Source organism: Triticum urartu, chromosome 7A (assembly GCF_056163025.1).
Source record: "Triticum urartu cultivar PI428250 chromosome 7A, HENAU_Tu73, whole genome shotgun sequence".
In the NCBI taxonomy this organism is placed as follows: domain Eukaryota; kingdom Viridiplantae; phylum Streptophyta; class Magnoliopsida; order Poales; family Poaceae; genus Triticum; species Triticum urartu.
Genome location: NC_141879.1, coordinates 66,783,027 through 66,793,137, shown reverse-complemented (window position 1 = coordinate 66,793,137; position 10,111 = coordinate 66,783,027). Strand labels below are relative to the sequence as shown.

The window sequence follows — 10,111 nt, the reverse complement described above, 5'->3', positions numbered from 1 at the left end:
TGAAACCCCCGAAAGTTCTGTGACTTTACAACTTGAACTTCGTCAATAAATTTTGATAACTTTTTTGGTTTTTAATTATGTAATAATTGAAAACCGCATTGCATCCTGTCAAAATCTAGTGCGCAGCAATGCGGTAGTGCGAGACCGAGCAGGGGGAGAGGGCGTCGGTACCCCCTCCCCTCCACCTGCGAGGCTGAGATAGGAACGAGCCGGAGTAGGCGACGATGTGGCGTGCCGCGTCGTCGCATGCGGAGGCGAGTCCGTCACATCCGTGACGCCACTATCTATCTTAGGGTGTGGCTCTGGGATGCGTGCAGTGGGGGTGGAAACATAATAACTGCAATGTGTCCTGTCAAAACCTAGCGTGCATCAATGCGGTAGCGCGAGGCCGAGTAGGGGGAGGGGGGTCGGAACCCCGTCCCCTCCCCCTGCGAGGCCGAGACAGGAACAAGCCGGAGCAGGCGACAAGGTGGCCTGGCGCGTCGTCGCATGCGGAGGCGAGTCGGTCACATCCGTGACCCCACTATCTATCTTAGGGGTGTGGCTCTGGGGTGCGTGCGGTGGGGGTGGAAACCGAATATCATCATTGTGTCATGTCAAAACCTAGCGCGCAGCAATGCGGTAGCGTGAGGCCGAACAGGGGGAGGGGGAGGGACCCGCCTCCCCTCCCCCTGCGAGGCCGAGACAGGAACGAGCCGGAGCAGGAGACGACGCGGCGTGCCGTGTCGTCGCATGCGGAGGCGAGTCCGTCACATCTGTGACTCCACTATCTATCTTAGGGGTGTGGCTCTGGGGTGCGTGCGGTGGGGGTGGAAATAGAATAACCGCATTGCGTCTTGTCAAAACCTAGCGCGCAGCAATGCGGTAGCGCGATGCCGAGCCGCATGTGTACTTTGTGTGTACTTGAATTTTGAACTTCTATATTGTTTTTAAGTTGTGTATTTTAGTTAGATATGGACATCATCTGTTTTTGTATTTGAACTACTTCTTTTTGTTTCTTACTGTTTATTTATTCATATGCCTTTACTTCTCTGATTAGTGTACTTGAACTTCTGTTCTTTATTTTTTGAGCTTCTTTCTCTTGTTTGTAGGTGCTTATTTATGTATGTATTTTTCTCCCCTTGGTAGAGTACTTGACCTTTCTGCTTGCAATTAATTTTTGGTTTTAAGGATACCAGCAGATTTGTTATGTGATCTTAACTTATAAAAATATATGCATTTAAATGGTGCATTCATTTATCAATAGATGCATTTACTTTTTTAGTTGTTGGGGGGTAAAACTATAATTTCCACAACGCTGCAACACCCCACTATGGAGAGGCATTAAGTGTCTGTCTCCCTCGCCACCACCTGTCACAAAACACCCCTCCCACTCGCTCGCTCTCTTCTCCCTCTCTGTCGCTCCGCTGCCTCCAACTCCTCCCGATTTCTCCGCCTCTGTCCCCTGCGGTCGTGCGTGTAGTAACCGGTGCCCACGACGCACCTATTTCTCCCCCACACCCCGCTCTCCCTCGCCCAACTCGCTCTGTTCGGCTCTGTAGCGAGGGCGGCAACTGCCTGCGCAGTTGCAAGGTGCACGTGGCTTCGTGGGGGTGGAAGAACCGCCGTGGATTCGTGCGTGCGGGGGTCGTTTGGAGAGGTACAAATGCTCCCTCCCCCCAATCCTTTCTCTTAGTGTTCGCCAGATCTGACGAGACCTCTCTGTTGCTTCTGTGCTATCACATCCGCCACCTCCCCTTTCTTCTGATGGTTGGGATGGAGATTAGGTAGGGTTATTGTGCGTGTGGTGGGTGGATTCCATTCCCCCGTGGTCAGATTTATCTGTGATATGCTTGTGTGCTATTTCTCCCTTTAGACTTGTGTGTATTTCATTTTCCCCTTCGGTTATTTCACCAGTTAGATGCATGTAAGAAGGGTGTGGTGCTACGGTTGATACTGGATCTGATGCATCTAAATGTATTAGTGCTATTGATTTCGTAGTCTAGATTGTGTCTGTCACATGCTTTCATTAGTTTATGAGTATTTTTTTGTTGTGCTTGCCTAGATGTGCTTCTGTTCGTCTATCATAATTGTTGATGTGTTTTAGTTGTTTCAACCTAGGGTTTGATTTAGTTGCTTTTTTGTATTGTTGTATGATTCTGTACTTGCTAACTATATGTAATTTCTCCTCTGTTTTTTGTAGGTTGATCTAGGGTTTGGAGTGCCATTCATCAAGTGGGTTGTGTTGTCATGGCTTCAAAACCTTCGCCAAGTATTTTAATGTAGTTGCATCTTGTATTTTAAATTGAAGTTTTGTTACATATGTCTGCCAATATCTTCACTTGGTTGTCTTGTTGGACCTCCCATTCTTAAAAGTGTGAACTTCTAGCAAAGGTGATGTGTATGCATTTTACCATTAGTTTAAGTTAGTAGAGTGTTGCTTGATTTTTATTTGATGAATTGCTGGTGAACTATGTCACCAAGTGTTGTTGGGCTTCCCAAATGTTTTCATATTTATAGTGTATATCATTTTCATGGTATTGGTATTTAGTTTGCCTGTGAAAAAGTATTTCTGCTCACGCTACATCTTTTTTATGTGCTACTTGGTTGGTTCACATAATTGAACTTCTGGTTTTAAATATTGCTTACTTGTAATGAATTTTGGATGAACTTATGTTCTACGCATTTGTTTTACTGCTTTGTTATATATTGTTGAACTTATGTACATTCATCTTATATGTAGTAACCCCTCTGGTGTAGATTGTTCTATATTTAGTATGTAAATTGTAGATTGTTCATTGTGTTTACTTCTTTGTTAGGTATTGTTGAACTTCTGGGTATTGTACATTGATGTAAAAGTAGAACTCTCTTTGGTGTAGGATTGCAGATTATAACTCAATTGCCTTTTTACTTGCATTTTCTGTAGTTGGTGATGAATTGAATAGTTCTGAAAAAATGCCTACGTTCAAGATGGAGATTCATAAGTTAATATTGATGCTCCAATATCTGATGCGGCTAAATCACCCATTATTCCTTTGATTGTGATTGCTGAGGTTGCTTCGAGCCTTGAGAATAATACAAGCCTCGAGGATCTTGCTTCTGCAGCTCTTGCTTCACCTAGTATGTGCAACTCCTTTTCTTTTTATTTTAAATTCTCGAGCCATGTTTTTTAACCTTTTCCCGTCGGGTGTTCCTGAATTTTTTTATTTTTTGCTTTGCTTTTTTGTGTTCTTGCAGATGTGTCTATAGAGGAGGAAGCTGTGAACACCATCAACGATGTTCTATCTGAGTTAGATTTATCAGAAAACACTGCTGCTGCCGAGCAGGGGCTCTGTCAGTCAAAGGTTGTGATGGCGTTCTGGATCCTTTGTGCTCTCTTCAGATGTCAGAGACGCAGTCACAGTCTGTTGATGGCACTGAACCTGTCACGTAACCTGAGGTTGTGCCTCTTCAGCTTCTTCTGGAGGACCAACGCAAGAGGAAGAAGCAAGAAGATTTTGACAAGAAGATGGCGGCCCGCCTTCAGAAAGGTTCTGATGTTCCTGAATCTGTTGATGTTGCTGAGCTCACGGTTGGGCATTGCTCTGTTGCTAAGTGAGGGAGTCCTGGATTAGGGGGTCTCCGGACAGCCAGACTATATTCTTTGGCCGGACTGTTGGACTATGAAGATACAAGATTGAAGACTTCGTCTCGTGTCCGGATGGGACTCTACTTGGCGTGGAAGGCAATCTAGGCAGTACGGATATGGATATCTTCTCCTTTTTAACCGACCTTGTGTAACCCTAACCTCCTCCGGTGTCTATATAAACCGGAGGGTTTAGTCCGTAGGACAACATACAATCATACCATAGGATAGCTTCTAGGGTTTAGCCTCTCCGATCTCGTGGTAGATCAACTCTTGTAATACTCATATCATCAAGAATAAATCAAGTAGGACGTAGGGTTTTACCTCCATCAAGAGGGCCCGAACCTGGGTAAAACATCGTGTTCCCTGCCTCCTATTACCATCCGCCTTAGACGCACAGTTCGGGACCCCTACCCGAGATCCGCCGGTTTTGACACCGACACTGGTGCTTTCATTGAGAGTTCCTCTGTGTCGTCGCCGTTAGGCTTGATGGCTCCTACGATCATCGATAGCGATGCAGTCCAGGGTGAAACTTTTCTCCCTGGACAGATCTTTGTGTTTGGCGGCTTCGCACTGCGGGCCAACTCACTTGGCCATCTGGAGCAGATCGAAATTTATGCCCCTGGCCACCAGGTCAGGTTTGGAAGCTTAAACTACACGGCCGATATCCGCGGAGACTTGATGTTCGGCGGATTCGAGCCCCTGCCTTGTGCGCCACGCGGTCACGACGAGTACGATTTAGCTCTACCATTGGACAGTGTTCGAGAAATCGCACCGGCAGCCGCTCCGACCCTCAATTCAGAGTCAGTTGCGCCGTCCATGGACGGGTGGATCGACCCTGCCACGGAGGCCGTATCCTCTGCGGCGATCGAGCCGAATATCGACCTCACCCTTCACGAGAGCCGTGTTGCTAAACTACCGGATCCTTCTCCAGCCACGGACTCCGAACCACCTGCGCCCGTTCCTGTCGAATCCGATTGGGCGCCGATCATGGAGTTTACCTCTGCAGATATTTTTCAACACTCGCCCTTTGGCGACATACTGAACTCATTAAGGTCTTTCTCCTTGTCAGGAGAGTCCTGGCCGAACTACGTCCGGCAGGATTGGGATGCGGATGATGAAGAAATTCGCCGCCCACCCACCACCCACTTAGTAGCCACTGTCGATGACTTAACTGACATGCTCGACTTCGATCCGAAGGCATCGACGGTATGGACGACGATGCGGGAGGCGAAGAGGAACCACTGCCCACAGGGCACTGGGCGCCCACTTCGTCACATGACGTATACATGGTGGACACACCCAAAGAAAACAACGACGAGGAACGGAAGGACGCAGCGAAGGGTTGTTCCCTCGGGAAGCAGTCAAAGCGGAGGCGTAAACGCCGCTCCAAATCCCGCCTCGGCAGAAATAACAATCATATAGACCTAGCGATAGAGCAGGGTGCACCATTGCCAGATGTTCCTTAATTTATTTTTGATTTCATACTTAAAATACTCTAATTTATTTTTTGTTTCATATACTGATTCATATTGAATGTCCCATGTAAATGGAACCAAACATGGGGCGCAAAACCTTCATTTTTCACCTGATTATTTTTCCGTTATTTTCCATTATATTGGTTAGTTATGCGGATTTAGTCAAAATTTACAGAACTTCAATTATTCTGTCAGAAAAATAGAGGAGTGCGGCAACGCGCATCATCATGATCTAGTAATGTCGTTATTACTTGGGCACCTCTTATTACTAGAACGAAATTCTTTTACGAAGTAAATTACAAACTTAGGACTATATTTTATATACCATTTTACTAGATTTTGTATATAGCGTTACTAGGGGGTGTAGAATAAGCTATTCTACACTCACGCTATCCGCAGAGGCTGAGTTCGCGCAGAGACGAAGAATGTCCTGCCTCAGTACCTTGAGGAGGCGGTCCGGGGTGTTCTGGAGATGGAGTTTTCTGACCAGCGCTAGTACAACGTCATCCCCCTAGTGGGACGACGCCATCCTCGTCCAATTCTGGTTCACAAACTTAGTGAACAAGGTCCACGGTCACGTGTGGGGGTGTAGTGGCGACTCCTTCTACTCCGTCCCATTCGACGTCGCGGATAACATGCATCTGGCATCGAAGAGATGGACAGTCTGCTCGGTGTAGTTTGGTTGAGAAGTCTTGTATGTGTGCGACTCTGGAATAGCCAGTGCTCCCCAAGTGGCAGTAGCTGCGTCCGGAGGCCCTGCATTTTATTCATGCACAAATTATTCGACAAACAGTTTTTATCATGGTATTGACATGACCCAGGAACCATTAACAACTAAATAATTTATACTGAACACGAAGCTTTGGCAGACGACAAGTTATTTTTTCAAGCTACATGGCAAGTTCTTGTGTTTTACAGATGACAGCTTCACTCATGCATAAACGCACCTTCAACATTTCCAACCATAGTTAGACCATCATGGATTTTTCAGTACGCAATTCCTCTTTCATTTTAAAGATAGACCATACTCTGCCATGTTCTACCATGTGTTCATACTCCACAATCGCATACTACAACTGCCACCTCAACGGCAATACGGATGATAACTTATTTTTGCGAGTGCAATATGACAACTATTGTGCTTTTCTTTGTAATACTACACACACTTTGCATTTTTTTCTTTTGACCTCCCCTGTTTTTGCTTTCTTCATTGGCCATTTTTCCATTTTTATTGATCTAAATGCATACGTACTTTGTAGAAACATATGGTATTTACGGTTTTACACTTACTGGCATTCGACGTACTTGCGGTTGCACCTAGTGTTAGCTGGTTGACTAATCCTGATCCTGTAAATGAGCCCTGTATGTGCAGCCGTTTCCTTGGGTGTGATAGTTTGCTAGGCTCTCCCTGATCATTCGTCCATCCATATCTGGCATGTGTGCTCCCACCCAATGCCCCTAATTTTTACATTTATCCATATTAAGCACTTTTCATTTTTTTACAATCATGTTGCACTTATTTTCTCATATTTTCTCTATTCACAAAGAACATTGTACCTGCGTCCAAGTACTGCCGTAGTAGTGGCAACAAAGGGCCAGTTGAGTTTAGCTCATCATAACCATGCACATCCCATGACGGCGCTTGTAAAGAACTGTAGAACCATGGATTCCCACCATTTCCCGAATCTATTCCTTGTCCTTCTTTTTCGATCTGCACAACCAGAGCAAGTACAATCAAACTTGAACGTACTTGACTCTAACACGTATTAACTGTACCGTGCACTCACGTGCCAACAAACCATACAATGCACATGACAACAAACTACAGCATGCAGATGGCAACAACTATGTCATGCAGATGGCAAAAACCATACCATTCACATGGCAACAATTATGCAATGCTGATGGGCAACACCTACATCATGCACACAATGCGATCAACTACATCGTACACATAATGGCAACAATTAGAGCATGCACATGGCAACACCCACATGATGCACATGGCAACAACCATATCATGCACATGGCAACAATTGGGGTGACCACCTACATCGCAACACTATCATAACCTCAGGGATGGCAACTGTTTTTGCTCTCCCAACCACATCCTAGTCTTAGTTCTACTGCCACTACCTACATGTGGCAAGATCAGTAGCACACACGGTAACATCTAGTTATTCCCAGATCTTGCCATGGAAATCCCTCCCCTACACATCAGTGGTTCATGGGAAGGGTAGGAGATGGGGGGGGGGGAGGGAGAGGGGGATGAAGGGGACAAGGGATTCATCTGGCCAGCGGCTCAATTTGGGCTACATGTCGCCCGATCTTGCCATGGAAATTTCATGGATATGAATGTCCGGCGACGGAGAGGGGGATGAAGGGGACCAGAGGGGGTGGAGGAGGAATTCACCTAGTCGGCGGCTCAATTTAGCCTACAGATCGCCAGATCTTGCCATGGCAACTTCAGGGAGAGCCACGCCGGCGACGGAGAGAGGAAGGAACTGTGAGGGGATCGGGAGGGATGGAGGAGGGTGATGACTTCAGGTGGCGACGCGCCGTGGTCAGGGTCGCACGCTGACCAGGTGGCACGCTGATTGGGTCGTTTGGGGGATAAGCGATCCTGTCCGAATGGTTTTGTTCGGCTCGATCCACTACCAGTCCGAATGGGTCGTTCGGCGCGGACACCCTAAATCCCGAACGAACACGCATTATCGGCATCCTAGTCATAATATTTGCACCAAAATTTCCAAGGCTACTTGTCATAGCATGACGCACATCCATAGAAAAAGAAACCAACTTCCTTCACAAACTTTTGATATGAAAAAATGTGAATATTGCCATCAGAAGAACTGAATGCATGGGTCATGATTCCAAACAGCTACCCTGCTGCCTATATCTAATCTCAGGTGTCCTGTTCTTGCATGCCGTGAGCTTTCAAGATTTGCACCTGCCCTGTTCTTGCAAGGACATTAATTTACCTGGTGATCTATCTCCCTTGTGAAGGTGAAGCCATCCAGCTCTCCACCAGTTGTGTCAAGGTCACGACCGACTCCCCACCCAGGAGCAGCGCCTCCTTGCCCAGCCGCATGACCGCCAAGGTCCGCTCTCGGAGCACTCTGCCGGCACTCTGCCGCCCTTAGACTCCATCATCCACCTCACCTTGGACTCCACTTCGTCGGTCTGGACCACCTCCTTGTCATACCCTTCCACCGCCACGGCCAAACCCAACTCTTTCTCCAGGAACACTCTGTTAACCCGTTGCTTCGCGTATAGCAGCCAGGCCAGCATGGGCACGCCGGCCATGAGCGTCTCTAGCACGGAGTTCCACCCGCAGTGCGTCACGAAGGCACCCACCGCGTCGTGTGCCAGCACGTCACGCTGCGGCGCCCACGACTTGACGACGAGACCCGTGCCCTTGGTCCACTCCAAGAAGCCCTCTGGGAGGAGAGCGTCGAGGTCCGGGTCCGGCAGCTTGTCCAGCTTCTTCGCCGGGCCGTCGATGTCCCTGGGCGGGCTCCGCACAACCCACAAGAACCTTTTGCCACTCGCTTCCAGGCCTATGGCCAGCTCTCTGGTCTGATTTGCGCTGAACAGGCTGCGGCTGCCGAAGCAGAGGAACACCACGCTGGTCTTGGGCTGTGTGTCTAGCCATGTCAGGCACTCTTGGTCGTGCTTCACGCCCACCTCCTCCGACTTGATCAGCGGCCTGATGCAGTAGACATGAGGCGTCGGGAGGCCGGGAGGTGTGCAGAGCCCGACACTGATGGCGTCGACGGCGCGCGACTCAAGCGAGTGGAAGGTGTTGACGATAATGCCCTGGGAGCGGCAGAGGTAGGGGGACACCCCCAGGAAAGCTCTGTATGCCGCGTCGTCACGATCCATGAGCGACTTTGAAGCAGTGCGTTGCCGGGAACGAGGGGATTCCCGGCACATGCACGAGCTCCTCGCCCATGTCTCGAAAGCTGGCGGCGCTCCGCGCGTGCAGCACCGGAAGGTACAAGAAAATGGCCAGAGTCTCGGCACATCATGTGAAGAAGCAGTAGGCGGGGATGCCGAGCTCCGTGGCGACATCCACGGCGACACTGCAGAAGAAGTCCACCACCCGGATGGCCGGGGAGGCGCCGTCCAGGAAGTCACGGAGCTGCGAACTGGAGGCGCGGGCAGCCTCGAAGGTCACCGCCTCAGGGTGGACGGAGTCTACGGGCGTGAGCTCGACCCGCGGGAGGCAGTGGAAGGAGATGGAGGGGTTGACCGCGGTGACGTCGACCAGGAAAGGCCCGATAGCGCCCGTGTCGTACGACGGCTTGATGACGACGACGGTGACGGCGAGGCCGTGAGCGGCCAAGATTTTGCCGAGCTCGGCCATGGAGACGAGGTGGCCCAGGCCGGGCGCCGGGTATAGTACCACCTGCTTCCGGGTGGTTGCGGCGGCGTCCATCGATCACGTACGACGACGAGAGGCTTGTTCAGTCCCGACCGGAGCAGTGTGGTGTCGGGTTTGCTTTGGTGTGTGGCGCGGATGGAGATGGCGAACGAGAGCCCCGACAATTTATAGATAAGCAAGAGCAACGCAACACAACCTATCGAAGTATCGATGGCCACTTGTTTCCCACTATCCCTAGGCTAGCCAGTACACCGGCCGGGCCACACCACGATGGGCAAGCTCACCAGCAAAGAAAGCGACGACACCATCTTTGGTAACAGAGAGCCTGATAATGACCGGTGTACTTGTACTAGGCATGCTATCGCCACTCCTTCGGTCAATACTTTTTTTTTCACGAATACGCAAAGCTTGCGTATCATTTCATTGATAGAAGAAAAGCAGAAAAGTACATAGGCGTGGACATGGGACCCGGAGCAAAATGACACAGGACAGAAGAAAAGACCACAGCTAAACCACCAAGCCAGACCCAAGTAGAGGGGCAAGCCGAAGTGACCAAACATCAAACATCTCTAAATCCAACACCGGGGATGCCGCGAGCAAGCAAGATGGCTCCTTCAAGAAGGTGAGCGATGTCGTGATGCC

At 49.2% G+C, this 10,111-nt stretch overlaps 1 pseudogene; it reads right to left on the bottom strand.

The window, feature by feature from the left end:
• Window positions 1–8,071: 8,071 nt before the first annotated feature.
• Window positions 8,072–9,523, bottom strand: LOC147957857 (anthocyanidin 5,3-O-glucosyltransferase pseudogene; annotated as a pseudogene).
• Between the last annotated feature and the right edge of the window lie 588 nt (window positions 9,524–10,111).